At 41.0% G+C, this 19,013-nt stretch overlaps 1 protein-coding gene across 4 annotated transcripts in view; it reads left to right on the forward strand.

Moving 5' to 3' along the window:
• Positions 1-19,013, forward strand: part of LOC122802489 (OX-2 membrane glycoprotein-like) — a 1,536,731-nt gene that overhangs the window by 618,952 nt on the left and 898,766 nt on the right. The window lies entirely within an intron of this gene.

Below are 19,013 nucleotides of genomic sequence, written 5' to 3' on the forward strand. Positions count from 1 at the left end.
CTGCCTTTTGAACTTGGTCGACTTTTTTGAAACAGTCACTAAGGCCATTGATGAGGGTAAGGCAGTTCACACAGCCTACCTTGACCTTGCAAAGCCTTCACACAATACCCCACTCGGGCATCATAGACAAACTCACCAGCTTAAATGTAAACCCATATGTCACAAGATGGGTTGCAAACTGGCTCAAGGACAGAACCCACAAGGTCAGAATTGCTGGAGCCATGTCAGACTCTAAGCCAATCACAAGCGGTGTCCCACAGGGCTCAGTCCTGGGACCCCTCTTGTTCGGCATTTATTTTTCCGAGGTGCAAGCAAACATAGGAGGATTGTGGCTGACAAAGTTCGCAGATGACTGCAAACTGGGTGCCATAATTGACACTCCAGCGGACACAAGCATCCTTCAGAGAGGCCTCATAGAAACGGATAATTGGTGCCAGAGCCATGGCCTTAAACTGAACGCCAAAAAATGTATAGTCATACCCTTTGGGAAAAACAAGGTACCCACAAATTACCACATAGGTGGTAATCCATTAAGTACGGAAGAGGTAATCAGGGACCTAGGGACCCAAGTTGACAGTAACCTCTCATTTGACACTCACATTGCCAAAGTGGTTAGGAAGACCTTCTATATTGCCCACCTTATCATGAAGGGATTCACATCTAGATCAAGAGAGGTCATTGTGCCCCTGTACTCTTCTCTTATCAGGCCCATGATTGAGTACAATGCCCCATTTGGGATGTATCTTACCCGACACCTGCAGCAGTTGGAAAGACCCCAAAAGTTCCTCACCAAGAGGATAAAGGGTCTCAAACGTATGTCATATGCTGCCCGGCTGAAGAAACTCCAGCTCTATTCAGTCGCATACCGCCTACTCAGAGGTGATCTATGCCTGACGTACAAGGCCATGTCCAGTCCGGAATTAATGGACATGCTCCACCTCAGAAAATCCAAATCCATCAGAGCCACGAGAGCAAGAGATTTGAACCTCAACACAGAAATAAATAGGACGTGCTGGAGGGACAGATTCATAACCCAGAGGCTCCCTACACTCTGGAACAGAATCCCAGTCCATGTTAGGCAGAGCCCCTCACTAACTCTCTTCAAAAGAAATCTTGACGAGTGGATGGGAGATCGTAGGTTTACCCCGGGGGTCATTTCTGTGTCACTACTAGACAGAGGCACAGAAAACTAAACCCTAAATGGGCGTAGTATTCTCATCCTAAGGGGTGGTGAAAGCCACACACTATCTGGCTAGGCTTATAAATGCCCTAGGGCAGATAGCCTAGTACGAACCTATGAACCTATGAATGGTGCACTGTTAGTCATCCCACTCCACAAAGGAGGAGCAAATACAGACCTTGGAAACTATCGTCTCATTAGCCTGATGAGTCTGATATGCAAAGCTATGGAACGCATCATCATGGACCTAATAAACAAGGATATAGGGAATCTCCGAACTCTGGATCCCACACAGTTTGGTTTTGTGAAGGGTAGATCATGCCTGCTTAACTTGGTCAACTTCTTTGAGTCAGTTGCCAGAGCTGTGGATGAAGGCAAGGTGGTTCATACAGCCTCCCTTGATCTGGCCAAGGCCTTTGATACCATTCCCCACTCGGGAATCATAGAAAAACTCACTAAACAAGGCATCAACCCCTGTATCACTAGATAGATTACAAACTGGCTCACAGGTAGAACCCACAGTGTGAAAGTAGCTGACACTAAGTCAGACTGCCGACCACTCATGAGTAGAGTCCCACAGGGTTCGGCCCTGGATCCTTGGTATCTACTTCTCTGAAGTCCAGGCCAACATGAAGGGACTCTGGCTGACGAAGTTTGCAGACGGTTGCAAGTTGGGAACTGTTAACTCCCCAAGTGATGTTGACATCGTACAGAAAGGCCACACTGAGACCAACGACTAGCGTCAGAACCATGGCCTTAAGCTCAATGCCAGAAAATGTGTTGTCATCCCCTTTGGGAAAAAAATGGTTTCCTTGAACTACCACATCAATGGTAGTCCACTGAACACAGAAGGCATTATAAGAGATCTCAGAACCCAGGTTGACAGCAACCTCTCTTTTGACCACCACATTGCCACTGTAGTCAGAAAATCCTTCTATGTGGCACATCTGATTGCTAAGGGTTTTGCATCCAGGAAGAAAGAGGTCATTGTCTCCCTATACTCTTCCCTCATTAGGCCAATCATGGAGTACAAGGCCCCATTTGGCATGTACCAGCAACAACTGGAGAGGCCACAAAAGTACCTTACAAAGAGGATCCTAGGCCTTAAACATTTGTCCTGTATGGACAGACTAAAAAAACTCCAACTATTCTCTATCTCATATCGCCTACTTAGAGGAGATCTCTGCTTGACTTACAAAGCCATAGGTTCATAGGTAGGTACTAGGCTATATAAACCTAGCCAAAAGGTACCCTGGCTTTCGCCACCCAAGAAAATTATTTTCCTGTGCCACTGTCGAGCAGAGCCACAGAAGTGATCCCCGGGGTGAATTTCCCATATCCCATCCAATCATCAAGATTTTTCTTGAAGAGTACTAATGAGGAGCTTTGTTTGATATAGACAGGTAGTTTGTTCCAGAGTATGGGAAGTCTCTGCGACAGGCATCTACCCCTCCAGCATGTTCTATTTATTGTGGCGACAAGGTTTAGGTCCCTAGAACATGTAACTCAGAGGATTAGGCATTTCTTTAAGTGGAGCATGTCCAAAAGCTCTGGGTTTGACATAGCTTTGTGTGTTAGGCAGAGATCGCCTCCGATTAGGCGATATGTGACAGAGTAAAGCTGCAGTTTTTTGAGACTGTCTGTGTAGGGCATCTGTTTGAGGCCAGTAATCCTCTTTGTGATGTATTTCTGTGGCCTTTCCAGTTGTTGTAGATGTCTTGTGAGGTACATACCAAAAGGGGCGTTGTACTCTATAATGGGTCTAATGAGTGACGAGTAGAGGAGAACAATGACCTCTTTTTTCCTGGATAAGAAACCTTTTGTGATGGTGTGCCACATATAAGGATTTCCTGACTACTGTGGTGATGTGATTATCAAAGGAGAGACTACTGTCCACCTGTGTCCCAAGGTCTCATCACACTTTCGGTGTTAAGTAGACTACCGTCTGTGTGATAGTTCATGGGTACAGAGTTTTTACCAAAAGGGATGACAGTGCACTTTTTGGCATTAGGCTTGAGGCCATGGCTTTGACACCAGGCATCTGTCTCAATGAAGCCCTTTTGTAAGATGTCCACATCTTTTGGAGTTTTGGTTATGGCTCCTAGTTTGCAGTCATCTGCGAACTTCATTAGCCAAAGACCTTCTGTATTAACCTGTACTTCAGAGAAGTAAATACCAAACAGGAGAGGACCCAGGACTGAACCCTGTGGTACTCCACTTGTCACTGGTCTGAAGTTTGATTTGGAGTCTGCTACTTTCACAGTGTGGTTTCTGTCAGTGAGCCAGTTGGCAACCCGTCTTGTGACATAGGAATTTATACCTAGTTTAGTGAGTTTATCTATAATTCCAAAGTGGGGGGATGGTGTCTAAAGCCTCGGTGAGATCTAGATAGGCTGTGTGAGCCACCTTACCTCATCTACGAGTTTGGTGACCGCTTCAAAGAAGTCTATCAGGTTTAAGAGACATGATCTGCCTTTTACAAACCTGAACTGGGTGGGGTCCAGAGTTTGGAGATTACCAGTGTCATTGTTTATAAGTTCCATGATGATCCATTCCATAGTCTTGCAGACCAGGCTCATCAGGCTAATGGGACGGTAGTTTCCGGGGTCCATGGTGGCTCCACGTTTGTGGAGTGGGATAACCTAGCTCTGTTAAAAATGCTACATCTAAAGAAATCCCAATCCCTCCACACCACATGCTCTAGAGACCTCAACCTCATTACCACAATCAACAGAACATGCTGGAGGGATAGGTTCATAACCCAGAGACTGCCCATGCTATGGAATAGACTTCCCATACATGTCAAGCAGAGCACCTCACTGGCCCTCTTAAGAGAAATCTTGATGAGTGGATGGGAAGTAGAAAATTCACCCCAGGGATCACCCCAGTGGCTTTACTCGACAGAGGCACTGGGAACTAAGGTCCGGTGACACGATGCCAGGGTAATCCTATTGCCTAGGCTTGTAAAGGCTCCAGGGCTATTAGCCGAGTACATACCTATTTACTTATGAACCTATATTATTGTTACCCCCTGACAATGCAAGGACTGACTCAGTCGGTGGGAATCTCTTACAATGGATTTGCATGTACCAGAAATGCATCCCCCTCTGGAAGGATGTCACACAAAGCATAAAAGACCTTTTGTATGAACAGTATCGGTGCATCTAGTTGATAGGGATGCCACCTGACTCTCTTTATGCAGTTCTGGCCTGTGGGGGGGGGGGGGGGGGCTTGAAAATGGCAGATGCATTTATACTTTACAAGAAAACATATTTACTGACTTTTCTCTAAATGTCACAGAAATCTTTGCTACCACTCAAGTTATCTTAACACAAACTATTGTAAATAACATTTAACGCTTAGAATTTCAACACTGTGTTGCTGCATATCTAAGTTTGACAGAAGAGCAGACAATTGCCTTTAAACCCCTGACTGATCTAATTGCTTTGTTTTAATATGAAAGGAGAGTGTTAAGTTCTCCTCCCCTCTGCAATAAAAATAGTAGAAACAATCCCACAGCTCTATGTCTTTTTTTTATATCTGCTGCTGTGTTCCTGACATTAGCAGGATTAATTACCCGTCTAAGATTGACAGCAGTACCGGAAAGGGTAAACTACAGATTTAACTGTGTCCGGAAAGGGTAAACTACAGATTTAACTGTGTCCGGAAAGGGTAAACTACAGATTTAACTGTGTCTATGATATGTCAGGCAGGTAGAGATCAATTTCTTTGCAAAGTATGTGAGGAGTCGAGTTTAAAAAAAAAAGTGGGTGGGCTTTCCCTTCCTTTGACTCCAATGCAAGGAAATGAAAGTTTTAAAAACTACAAGCAGGTTTTGGGTACATACACAATGCTGGAACCATATTGTAGGGAGAAAAGAAACCTAACATTTGAGTTAAACTGTATGAGAGGGTGGCGTTTTCCTTTAATGTTGCACTCCTGAAGGAAATTGGAAAGGTAGCTCAAGGGGAATCCGCTGTTAGAGCCTGTGTAACGTGAGTAGCAGTAAAATAAGACACCAAAGGTAGTAACTGAACTATCACTGTGAAACTGTTTGATGCATTATTTGTTGATGACAAGTAACATCTAGTTAGTAATGTTAATCAATTAATGACCAAACGGTTTAAGAAAAAAAAAAAAGAAAAACTAAACGAGAGTACAGTCAACTTACAAATGGAAGACTATCTATGGACAGTAATAACAGATTTTTATAAATGACCCAAAAATATAATATATGGGAAATGCAGTATTTTGATTAAACCAGTGGAATGAGTGCTACATTGTTACATAGCTGATAAACATGACAGCCATACCTCTCAAGCTGTTAATGCAAAAAATCTGGACAAAGCTTGACAAAGGTGCAAAAATAGGGACATATTTTAAATATTGCTCTTATAAACCTAGAAAGTTGCTAGAGTAACAGGATGTGTTTTAACATACATTTTCTGAAGGATATGAAGTCTGAAATACGCATGTCATTACTTAGTGATGTCAGTCCTAAGATCATCCCAGTGTTTTTTCAGAAAACCACAGATTTTATGAGGAACAGGCCAAAAATATGGACATTCTGTGAAAATCTGTACAGTTGAGAGGTACGTCTGACAGAATGAACAAGACATAATTAAAAAATATAAGAAATATAAATGTAATTGAATAAAAAGTATAAAAATATAATAAAAATCTTTGAAAACCTTAACTGTAAGCAACTGTTAAACCCTGTAAGTAAGTATGGCCTACTACGTGATGTGTTAGTGATTAGGTCTGTCACTATGCTAAATTACTTCAAAAAAAAAAAAAAAAAAGTCATTAAGCTCGATGACCAACCTTATTACTACCACAGATACACTGTACACAAATGAAGAGCTTATCTCTGCCTTCAAGACTGTAAACCATGACTTTCTATTATAAAAAAATATAATGGCTGAGCTTTGGAGATCACATGCTGCCAAGGTTTCCAAATTATATATAAAAAAAAAAAAACAGAACATTTCAAGCATATGCTAACAATTCTTACTGAGGCAAAAGTGTTTTTAGTAATGGAGTATCACAAGGCTTAACACTGAACCCATTACATTCACGTGTCTCTTCATTAATAATGTGACTGTACACTTCCTTAACTTAAGCAGATGACATAGTAATGACTGACTCCCGTAAAACTCATGACAGACTCCAACCTAAATTCCAAGCATCTTTCACAAAACTGTCTCACTGACTGATGAACAAAAGACTCCTGCTGAATCCCAAAAAGACAAATGTTTGTAAACCTCAGAAATTTGCCACCTACCCAGCTGCTAACCATCAAGGACTGTAAACTTAATTGTATTCTGAAGTACAACAAAAATATCTTGCTATCCCTCAGGATCTGTCTTTGTACTTCTCCCTTCACACTGGTAACATTGCTACTAAAGTTAATTCACAACTAAATCTTTGCTATATATTCTCCCATGTACTGTCTCCTACTTCAAGGACAGCCTTAGATAAAAATGTCTTTTTATCAAAAACCTGAATGTGGTCTTCCACTGCTTTATTTAAACTCACCATCGAACATACATAAAGCTGCAAACAGCAGAAAATGTTGACTTATTGTGCTGACTGACATGAGCATGCATCATTGCATTTTCTTAAAACAGTCTGAATGGTTATGTATTACAAACAGAACTACTCCGCTGCTTGGTATTTAAAATTATTCAGTTAAGGGTAACATATCAGACAGTCAGGTTGTTCATAGCTGTTTACTAGGCTGATGACCACAAGGACCTTTTTAAGCCTATCCATGCATCCCAAATCTCTGACAAGTTCTGGTACCCTTGATAAGTGTAAGCATGGGCCTGGGAGATGACCCATTCACAGGTTACTTGTGTCCATTATTGATATAGGTGCCAAACCAGGGATGAATTTCTGGTTTCCCATCCAGTTATCAAAGTTCCACTTGAATTGGGTTAGGGAGGAACTCTGCTTCACATGGATGGGGAATTTGTTCCATAGACGGGGCAGTCTCTTTGATACATACCTATCACTCCAGCAGGTCCTATTTATATCACAGGCAAGGTTTAAGTCTTTAGAATGGGTAACTCTGGTGATGTTTGTTTTGTGGATATGCAGGAGGTCCATCAGAGAGGGGTCTGACAATGACCTGTATGGCAGGCATAAATCTCTCCTCAAAAGCCTGCAGGAGAATACAGCAATATGCATACCATAAGGGTGAATTTTCAATTATACATCCAGTCATGAAGATTGTTTAAAATGTGGCTAACGCATTTCATTGTTTGACATATATTTATTTACTTATTTCTTTGTTGACTGGGTTAGTCTTACTAGTCTAGTGGCCTCTTTTCAGAGTAGAGCTGAAGTGAAATTTATAGTAACAAAGACAGGTAGCTCAAAATGAGGGAAGGCCAAGCATGAGCATAACAAATCAGTGCAACAAACACAGCTCAAGGACACAACAGACAAGAAGTTTATTCAATTAATATAAGCTTTCATGCAACAATGCTTCCTCAAATGTATTAAAAAGTTTGACTGTAAGAGTAGCAACTTTGAAATACAATCACTTTAGACATCACATGACCAGAATCTACCAATGACAACAATTGCATCACATGACCAGAATCTACCAATGACCACAATGACATCACATCACCAGAATCTACCAATGACCACAATGATTACATAACACAGATGTGTTTTTGAGATGAGATTTGCTGGGGCTCTCTGTGCCAGTATTTTGGTACTGGCTAGTGCTGACTGGACTCTAATCTAAAGGGACTGGAGCGGAGTACTAAGGTGGGAAGCATGGGGGAATAAAGAGTTGTATGAGTGAGTGAAATTAAATATGAAGTTTTGGTTTGGACGTTGGCTATGGCCTGGGGGTTAGAATAACTGGTGCAAATAGTTTTTGATGTAGGTAAAAAAGACCTTATTACTGTCCTTTAAAGAGATGGCAACTTTTAGTTCACAACTTACTTGAATGGTGTATTTGAAAAAAAACAACCTAAAATGACTGCTATGGAATTAGTAATGTAAATGTAGTGAGTACGTTTTGCCAAAATTAAACAAAATATAAGTAGGTTGAAGTATCTTCACAATGGATAGGCTTGTAAGGACTCTAGGGCCATAAGCCTAGTAACCCCCTATGAACCTATGAAAATGCAATAATACAAGCAAATAGGAATGACTTCATAACAGCAGCAGTTTGCAAACACAACAAGCTGAAAATCAAATGAGTAAGACATGCAGTGTGTGAAGAAATCACAGTTACTACGTAACCGCAATAAAAATGTAATGAGTAAGGAATTTCACGCCTTTCTGAACTAGTATAGTTCAGTTTTTGGGTTATTGCTGAATCCAGGGCTGTGTTACAAGTTTCTGTGTTTGCCCATACCTTACTTGGATAGAAGGAAGTTTCTCTGTTCACCTGTGAGAGAGGGGAGCTTTGAGCAGCCTATCTGTCCCCGGAGGAGTGGTTTCAGCCCAGAAGTTAGTAGTTTATCGGCCATTTTGGGCTAATTGCTATCTCCTTCAGTTCCCTGCTATAAAAACCGCATTTGTGTGGTTTTGCGTACCGGGCAGCGCCATTTAGCTAGAGTGAAACAATTCTCGGCTCCAGTCTACTCTTCAATTTTTTCCCTTGGAACTAGACAAACCTTCAACTTTAGCACTCAAAACATTCATTTCACAGTCAAGCACTTGCTTAAAACTCATAGCAAGCACTAATTATCCCTAGCCATAGACCTCCCTATACTGTCCAGAAGGACAAGGCTCTCTATTCGTCCCAACCAGCCAGTCAGAAAAACAGCTTACTTTACCTATTCAGGCATGTCCAAAGGGCAGTTTCTGGTGTACTCTCCAGTCCATTTGGTTTATCTGGGCATTTTGAGGCAATTTTACGACTGCCTCATGTACACAGACAACCCACTCCTCCTACCACCAAACACTAATATATGCGAGAGATGCAATTATACAGCCAAACTGGAGACAAAGCTCTCTCAACCCAAGAATGGAACTGATCAAGAGGAGATGGGTAATACTTGTAACACACTACCAGTTGCACTTAAACCTAATAAACCAACACCGGCAAATAACACACATGAATACATGAAAACATACCTGGAGGCTCTAAATAAAAATCTGCAAAAGCAACAGAGACCTCCAAAGCAGACATCCAAACAACTTCCACACCCCATCACCAACCATCAAACACATACTTCACATAATCAGTGTGCCACGTAATTACAGCCCTTAACGCAAAATAACATACCCAACACACTAGTAATAGGCGACTCTATAGTCAGGCACATTGATGTCCCACTAACTAGGCTGAACAAGGAGAAGATTACAGTCAGCTGTCTGTCGGGTGCCAGGATCTGCCACATAACGCAAGCACTCAGGTCACTCCAGAATAAGTACAAATACAACTCTGTCATTATCCATGTTGTGAATGAGCTGAGATGTACCTCCCTGGACTACATGAAAAGAGACATGGAAGAGCTCTCTGATCATGTAGCCCAGGCCGGTATGACCCCGACCCTGAGTAGCATCCTGCCCTCACCAAGAATGATGCCACAGTACAAAGAAAAAAATGATCAATTTCAACAATTGGCTAAGTTTCTGGTGTCATTCAAAGGGGATCCAGTATCTGTCCACCTGGGATGACATGCTCAACAAGCCACGTTGCTTCACCTGTCACCCTTAGGCTTTTGAATACTGGCCAAGGCTCTTGCCACCCCCATAGTGCCTTTCTTAGGCAAGGCTCAAAAGACAAACCCACCACCGTAAATAGCACAAGTAACCAAAAACTGAGGGTAATGCTTCTCAACGCCAGAAGTCTAAACCTCAAAATGAACGCACTCGAGGCACTCCTCAGTATGGAGAACATCGACATCTGTGCAGTAACAGAAACCTGGTTTTAGGCTCCTGAGAGCACCCCAGCACTACTAGGCTATAACTCATACCATACCTTTCGGCCACAGAACCAGGACTGAAACACAAAAGGCGGGGGTGTATCCATATTGATCAAGGATACCCAAACCTCCAGGTTAGTGGTGCAGCACAATGCATCAGAGATCATCCATGTACAACTAACAATGGGAAAAACTGCAATCCAAATTGTAGCTTGCTACAGATCATCCACTATGGCCCAGTACCCCCATTCCGCATTTCTGGAGACACTAGGAAATATGATGGCCCTACCAAACACCCTAATACTGGGTGATTTTAATTACCCAAACATAAACTGGGAGAACTACTCAAGTGCTAACTTCCTTGCCCAATGCTTCCTAGAATTTATAAACTCGAATGCCCTGGATCAACTGGTCAACACCCCCACCAGAGAGAACATAATATTGGACCTGGTCATCACCAACATGGGTGACCGGTGTTCCACACCGGAGGTCAACCCCGTGCTGGTTAGATCAGACCATAGACTAATCACTCTGGATATCCACATTCCGCCCCCAATCAAGGAAACCACCATGAAAAACTCTTCAAAAGCAAACTTCACATTACATAAGACCGAGGTGGAAAGGTTTACAGCCCCCATGCTGTCCAAGCTGCTGAAACCTTTACAAAGGCACTCTATGAGCATCTGCAGGAATGCATGGATCGTGCTATCTCAAGTAAAACCAAGACTCACTTCTCCAAGAAAAGGAAACCAGTCTGGTGGACCCCTGCAATAAAGAAGCTATACAACAGAAGGAGGAAACTAGTACAGAAAAGAGTAAAATCCCCAGAAGAAAAGACATCCCTGATCAGTATCGGCAAGAAACTACGATCCCTCATTAAATGTTCCAAGGCTAGTTTCGAAACAAAAATTGCCAATGACTCCAAAGATAACCACAAAGCGTTCTTTAGCTATGTCAAGAACCTAAGTGGAAACTCTCAGATCTGCTCTTGAACCGACTAATATTGCCAACATTCTGGCAGACCGGTTTAGTGCAAACTTCACCCTCCTCTCACCCCCTAAAGGGCCCATAACCATACCAGAAGAATGTAGGGCCCCATCAATCACTGACACACAGGTTAAAACAGCCCTATCCAAAGCCAAAAACACAGCTTCAATGGGACTGGACGGTGTCCCAGGCTGTGTCTTACAAGAGCTCCAAAATGAACTAACCCCTCACCTAAACACACTGCTCCAACTCAGCCTCTCTACAGGCTACGTACCCACAGAGTGGTGCACAGCAACAGTTATCCCGCTCCACAAAGGTGGAGCCACAATGGACCCTGGGAACTATCACCCTATAAGCCTGACTAGCCTGGTCTGCAAGGCTATGGAACGCATCATCATGGAACTCATTAACAGAGACATTGAGAACCTCCAAACTTTGGACCCTACTCAGTTTGTCTTTAACAGCTGATCATGCCTCCTAAACCTGGTGGACTTCTTTGAGATGGTTACCAAGGCATTAGACGAGGGGAAAGGAGGTCCACACAGCCTACCTAGACCTCACAAAGGCTTTCAACACCATTCCCTATTCTAGTATTGTAGACAAGCTCACCAGCTTGAACATAAACCCCTACGTCACGAGATGGGTTGCCAACTGGCTCATGGATAGAACCCACATGGTGAGCGTTGCAGGCTCTATGTCCAACTATAAACCGGTTACAAGTGGCATCCCCCAGGGCTCAGTCCTAGGACCCCTCCTGTTTGGTATATACTTCTCAGAGGTACAGGCAAGCATAGGAGGACTATAGCTGACCAGGTTCACAGACGATTGCAAACTAGGGGCCATAATTGATTCTCCGGCTGATACAGACACCCTTCAGATGGGTCTCACTGAGACGGATACCTGGTGTCAAAATCATGGCCTCAAGCTAAATGCCAAAAAGTGCATAGTCATCCCCTTTGGAAAAAACAAAGTACCTGTGAACTACCACATAGGTGGGTAGTACCCTAAATACAGAAAATGTAATAAGGGATCTGGGGACCCAAGTAGATAGTAATCTCTCCTTTGATAATCATATTGCCAAGGTGGTTAGAAAATCCTATGTGGCCTACCTAATCACAAAAGGGTTCGCATCTAAAACAAAAGAGGTTATTGTGCCTCTCTACTCATCACTCATTAGACCCATAATAGAATACAATGCCCCATTTGGGATGTACCTTACAAGACACCTGCAACAGCTGGAAAGACCACAAAAGTATCTCACCAAGAGGATTACTGGCCTCAAACAGATGCCCTATGCAGCCCGACTCAAGAAACTCCAGCTGTACTCGGTTGCATACCGCTTACTCAGAGGTGATCTCTGCCTGACATACAAGGCCATGTCCAACCCAGAATTGATGGACATGCTCCACCTAAAAAAAAAACAAATCTCGGAGAGCCACACGCTCTAGAGATATAAACCTCACCACAGCGATAAATAGGACATGCTGGAGGGATAGATTCCTGTCCCAGAGACTCCCCATGCTTTGGAACAAGATTCCAATATACATCAGGCAGAGCCCCTCACTAACACTCTTCAAGAGAAACCTTGACAGGTGGATGGGAAACAGAAAATTTACCCCAGGGATCACTGCAGTGGCTCTGCTGGACAGTGGCACATGGAACTAATCTAAGGGGGTGGCAAAACCCAACACATTCTGGCTAGGCTTATAAATGCCCTCGAGCATATAGCCTAGTACTTACCTATGAACCTATGTAAATTTTAAAGACATCACAGTTACTGTGTAACCACAATAAGCTGAAAAATATAAAGAGTAAGGCATGTAATGTTTAAAGAAATCAGTTACAATGTGACCACACTACCACTGGCAGGTAGGACTAGCTTGACTACAATAGAAGTTTAACATCATTGACACAGGCAGATAAGAAAAAAAACAGTATACAAAATAGAATGAGGTGACACGCACAGAAGAAAAAGTGTGTTGCTTACCTCATATTGATTAAAATGGAAACAATTCCATCTAACCTACCCAAAGTGTCAGGTGAACAGCATGGCAAAAGTGCTTTTGGTAACCCGTGCCACTGTGCTTGTCAGTGCTGATCAGGTTACAGGTGGAAAATACGCTTGAAAGCTTTGGGGTCTACCTTCTGTTTAGACTGCTGGACAACACAAGGTAGAAGAACAGTTCAGTAGTTGTGAGTGCCAAACCGAACAACATCTCTGAATTTAAAGGCTGCACATTTACATAGGTGTCCAGCCAGAAAACATGATGAGCATAGACCACAGCAAAATGTCCTTGCAAATCAGATATTCAGTTCCAGTCCTTGTGCCCCCTGTTTTAGAGGGCATGATTTATACAATTTACAAACAAAACAGCTTAGAATAATTTCAAACAAAAAGTTAATGACAACTAATTTGACATTTAAACTTATAAAAATATCGCCTGAGCAGGGTAAATGCTCCAACTATAACAGCCAGGTACAATAATCGATAATAAACAAAAGATAGTAGGAGCAAACCACAGTAGATGAAGCACAAGTTCAAAACAACATAAAAACATGAAATATATTGTTATTATGTAGTTATATATGTCCATACATAAGTCTTGGTTTACATACTTTAGTATATAGTAATTATCATGTTTAGTTTTGTTTTTATATATTTCAGATGTACTTTCATATATAGATTCATATTTGTTGTATTTTTTGATATATGTATATGTGTATATATATATATATATATATATGTTTTGTTTATATAGGTATATATGCATATATTTTATCATATATATATGTATATATATATATATATATATATATATATATATATATACATATATATATATATATATATGTTTTTATGTTATTTTCATGCCATATACCATGTCATATTTATATATATATTTTCTATATGTATATTTTTATATATGTTTTTTCTTGTTTTTTATGTTGTTTTTATGCATTATAATGTCATGTACATACATATATATATATATATATATATATATATATATATATATATATACATTTTTTATGTTTATATATATTGATACATTAGTACATATATGTGCACAAGACATATGCATCACTAAGCACATCTGTTTTTAGTATAGTTTCATGATATGTGATTTTGCAAGGAGCTGTATAAATTTCTATTTTTCATTTGTACTTGAACTTTAAGAATGAGTAATGTTTTCGCGCTTTTTTAGATTTAAATTGTGGGATGTTTAGAGGAATTAATAGGTCTGAAGAAGCCGTAAGGTGAAAGCGCTAACCTGTACCAGTATTTGTACTGATTTTATTAAAGAAAGGTTCGTGAACTGAATGAGTTGTGGTTCTTATCGCTTGTGAAATTAGGACTCTTGAAGTTCTGTTGACTTTACATATGAACTTGTGCTTCATCTACTGTGGTTTGCTCCTACTATCTTTTGTTTATTATCAATAATTTGACATTTAGCTTCAATAACAGACCTAAGTTATAAAGGAACTTAGGTCACAGCTGATTGTGTGTCAGGTAATTTAGTGACCTGGCGGTAAAGGTTGCTAAAGCATACACACGCTTCCCAAATCTGTCCAAAGCCCTGGACTGTTGATAGGTTTATAGCTTGCAGTCCTTTGACCTTTGAGACGTCTAGCCAAATTTCCATTTGCCCCCAAGCACTGACTAGTTAAGTGACTTGCTCAAGGTCACACAGTGGGCATTGAGCAAGTCAGAGCAGATTTCTTTTCCTCACTTGAAATATGAATTACTTGTGCGTTATAATTCTTCCTTGTTAGTTTCACCAGCCATATGTCTAGCAGTGCTTAAATTAAGAAAAAAAAAAGTCGAGTGCATTAATAAAAGAAGTTTGTTAGCACTACGTTCTGTGACTATAGACCATAATTGATAGTAGCAGCAACCAATGGATGTCCTTTAAATATCAAAGTGCCCAGAAATCAAACTTTACCACGTCGATCCCAAAAGATCAAACATCAAAATACCAGAAAAGAAAAAAAAACTTATGATCTGAAGTTGGCCTTTTCATTCATTCCTCAACTGTTGTGTTCGGATCCGAGACTCGCATCTGACTTGGCTGCTTCTGCATAATCATCAGATCCAAGAACTCTCAAGCTCCTCCCTTTACCCATAATGCCCAAAAACCTAACATACCTCCGTTCTAGTTTGCCACCATTAGTTTCAGACATGAATCCCTTTCCTGTTAAGCATTTTAGTGGAGCTTTTCCAGATTGTTCAATGCCTTTTTCTCATGAGTCAGTTTATGTTTCTAATCATTGTATTTTACTGTTTTCTTTCTTCTTAGCTAGAGGAGAGACATCCTTGCCCCCTGGATCAGACAACCCTGCCTAATTCAGTTCTTTGCTCTGAGTCTCATCCATCCTTTCCACTGGGACAGCCAGCCTGAATTAGACTCTAACTGGTGTGTCAGGACATCATCTCTACTGATACTTCCCCAGAGCATATTACTGAGGAAGTCCCTTGGATAAGAATGTGTAAGAGAAGGCACTTAGATATTCCTCAGGAATCTCTCATAGAAGACATCAGTTTTGATGAGGGGAGGGGTCCCCCAGATCACTACCCGAAGATGTCTCCTTTGGGGACATCATGGAACTCCTGAAACAAAAATGTGGTTGGTCCTCTGACACCCTCTCCCACAAGGAATCAGTATTCCTGGAGGCTTTTGGGTCTGGCCCATCTACGTTTTGGGTGACCCCCCCCCCAGCCAATGAGCTTATTGATTTTGTCTCTCACTGGGCATGGGAGGTGCTGGATACTATAGAACCAATTCTAAAAAGACCAGACAAAATCATAGTTCCCCTAAGGACCACACACACTGGAGCTGTGGAATCTCACTTAATACCATGGTTGTGGCTGCAGCCACAAAGAAGGACCTGGCAGAAGAGTCCTTCTGTCCATTCCTGTAACAAACCCAAGGCTTTGGACAGATTTGGAAAGCATGTGTATGCTTCAGTGACCTTTACTCTCAGGTCACTGAATTACTTGGCACATTTTACGAGATTACAAAGAAATATGACCAAGGACCTTGCTAAATCTCTTTCTGGGTTCATGTCATCTGAGGATGAAAATAGAACTTCTTTGCAACTAGCCACCCTCTAATCTCCCATGCAGCGGAAAGTATCTCAAGGGGTGTGGATTCAGGAATAACTATCAGGAGGCATTCATGTATTTGCTTATGTGATTTTGTGCAGCCCTTTAAGTCTTTGTCAGTGTGCCCTTTGATGGATCTTCTCTGTTTAGTCCCAAGGTTAAAGAAATGCCCTCACAGTGTGAACACAAGGGAAAGACCGTGTCTGCTATGGGGTACATTTTTCAATCCCTCAAAGACCTTTCTCTATTAATCAGCAAGGAGATAGAAAAATGGTTTAGGAAATTCCAGGGTCCTTTTCTAGATTCAAATGGAGATAGTTCCCCACTGATTACTAGACAGCCCAGGCTCTCCTTCCTGGCCATATTTTGTCATCTTCTCAAAAAGCTTCTACTAGAAAGATTTACAAAAGTAAATGGAAAAGATTTGTTTTCTGAGCACTTAGCAAGGATCTGGATCCTTTTTTCAGCACCTGTGCCTTGTGTCCTTCAATTTTCAATTTCAGTTTTCAATAAAGGGGCTAGTTTTTCAACTATTAAAGGTCAATTGGCTGCCATTTCTAATTTCCACCTGGGCAAAAATAACTCTGCCTTAGCTTCTTCTAAACTTTGTAAAGCTTTTCTCAAGGAGCCTTTTTACTTAGACCCACATTAAAGTATTCTACTCCTCATTGGGATGCAACTGTCATGCTTCTGGCCTTGACACAAGCTCCTTTTGAACCTTCAGCCAAAGCAGAATTAAAATTCTTACCCTGGGAAACTGTTTTTCTGGTCACCATCACAACAGCTAGATGAATATCCAAACTGCAGGCTCTATCTTCTGTGCCTCTTTACCTGGTTTTTCACAGAGACAGCGTATCATTGTGAACAAATGATTCTTTCCTGCCTAAGGTAGATTCTGAATCCACTGTAAACCAGGTCACTAATCTACCAGTTTTCTTTCCTAACATTTCAAACAAAGAGAGGATATGCTTCACCTTTTGGATGTGCGTAGGCAACTTCACTTCTGTCTTCACAGAACCAAAGACTTCAGGAAAGTTGACTAGCTATTTGTTTAATTTTTTCCTAGCAGATCAAGCAAATCAGTTTTCCAAAGTTACATTGGCCAGATGGTTAACTGAGTGTATTTCCTCTGTTTGTGGTAAAAAAAGTTCTATCCTTGACCAAGACTTCTACGGCTCATTCCACTAGGTCTGTAGCAGTTTCTTCAGCTGTTTTGGTAAAGAGCTTCTCTAGATTACATTTGTGCAGCTGCAGCTTGGACTAATTCTCACACTTTTATCACTCATTACAAATCAGATGTGATTTCCAGGAAATCTTTGGCTCTGCAGTACTCTGGAATATCCTTCCAAGAGGGCTTCCCAAGGTTACAGTAGCTTGCGACTCTGTCCCATTAGTTGAGGAGTGAATGAAAAGGACAGCATCAGATAAAAACGTTATGTACTTACCGTAACTTACCTTAACTTACCGTAACTTACCATAACTTACCATCTGTGTTGTCCATTTTCATTCCTTCTCAACATCCTGCCCTCTTCTTTTGCTTCTGGAAAGATCCAAGAGTAGTACAGGAGCCTCTGTTTCGTGATTGAGCTCCAGCTTCCTTTTCCTTTCTCCCTTTTAGCTTTATATAATCGGTCGTCCCTTTATATCCAGGAGCAGCAAACGCGATCAGAGGTATGTTAGGTTGGTGGGGCATTATGAGTAAAGGGAGGAGCAGTTCTTGGAGCCGATGATCTGGTAGAAGTGGCCACGTTGGATTTGAATCTCGGATCCGAACCCATCAGTTGAAGAAGAATAAAAATTGACAACACAGATGGAACATTAATGTGAGTTACAGAACTTTTTTTTTTTTTTTTGCAGGGGTTGTGCCCCCATACCCCTTGCTAATTACATGTACCAACTCCAAGATCACACAGCAGCAGGGTAAGAGCAAATCCCTACTTCCTGCTGTTCTTTGACTTACCACATAGTTATGCCAACAGAGCAGATCAGTTCTGTCTGCATTACAGATGTTTGATATTAAGAACGTTCAACTATTTAAAGCGTTTTCCAGTTTTTGCCATCTCAGTAAAGTCATCTTCGGTAAGTGAGGTTTAGATTATTAAAAGTACATCTGTTATGATACACGGTATGAAAAATCCACTCTCTTCTGTTTTAATTGATGCCTTGAATTTTCTGATTAATGCTAATGTCTATCGTAACATTTATCATAAAGGTGGGATTAACATACAGGTGACTGGTGTCTGATTTTGCAGAACACTCCTGATTTTGCATCATATTTTTGCCGTTCCTCATAAAAAAATTTGATTTTCTAGACATTAGAGTTTCATACTTTTTATTGTTCAAAAATGTACATTGGTGTGAAACCTTTTCTGTTTAATTCTAGATGAATTAGAGTAATATTTAAACATTGTCCCAGCTTTGGGGCCTCTGTTCCCACATTTTTTTGTCTTGGTCCAGAATTCTTGAGCAAACAAGCTAAGAGGTATGGGGATTAATGAAAAGCAAAACCATATCTTTATAAAAAAAAATGTTATAATGCTGAGAAATCGTAATAGTTTTGATGTTCTTCGACCTATATTCTACATTGGGAACGTCAAAGTAAATAAGTACATTCATTCAAAAGCTTAGTTAAAGATTCTAAATAAAAATTTAGATCCTAGATGAGAGAAGAGCTCCTTACTGAAGTATAGGATCCCTTTAACAAACAAATTAAATGTAAAGAGAATAGAGGATCTCATGGAATACATGGTGAAAGGACTACATAGTGACCCTTCACTGAAGAACAAGATAGATTAAGTAAAAATCAGATTTAGATATGATGCATAGAGGAATAGAGCTGTAA

The sequence above is a fragment of the Protopterus annectens genome, chromosome 5.part0 (assembly GCF_019279795.1).
Source record: "Protopterus annectens isolate FY-2018-M chromosome 5.part0, PAN1.0, whole genome shotgun sequence".
In the NCBI taxonomy this organism is placed as follows: Eukaryota; Metazoa; Chordata; order Ceratodontiformes; family Protopteridae; genus Protopterus; species Protopterus annectens.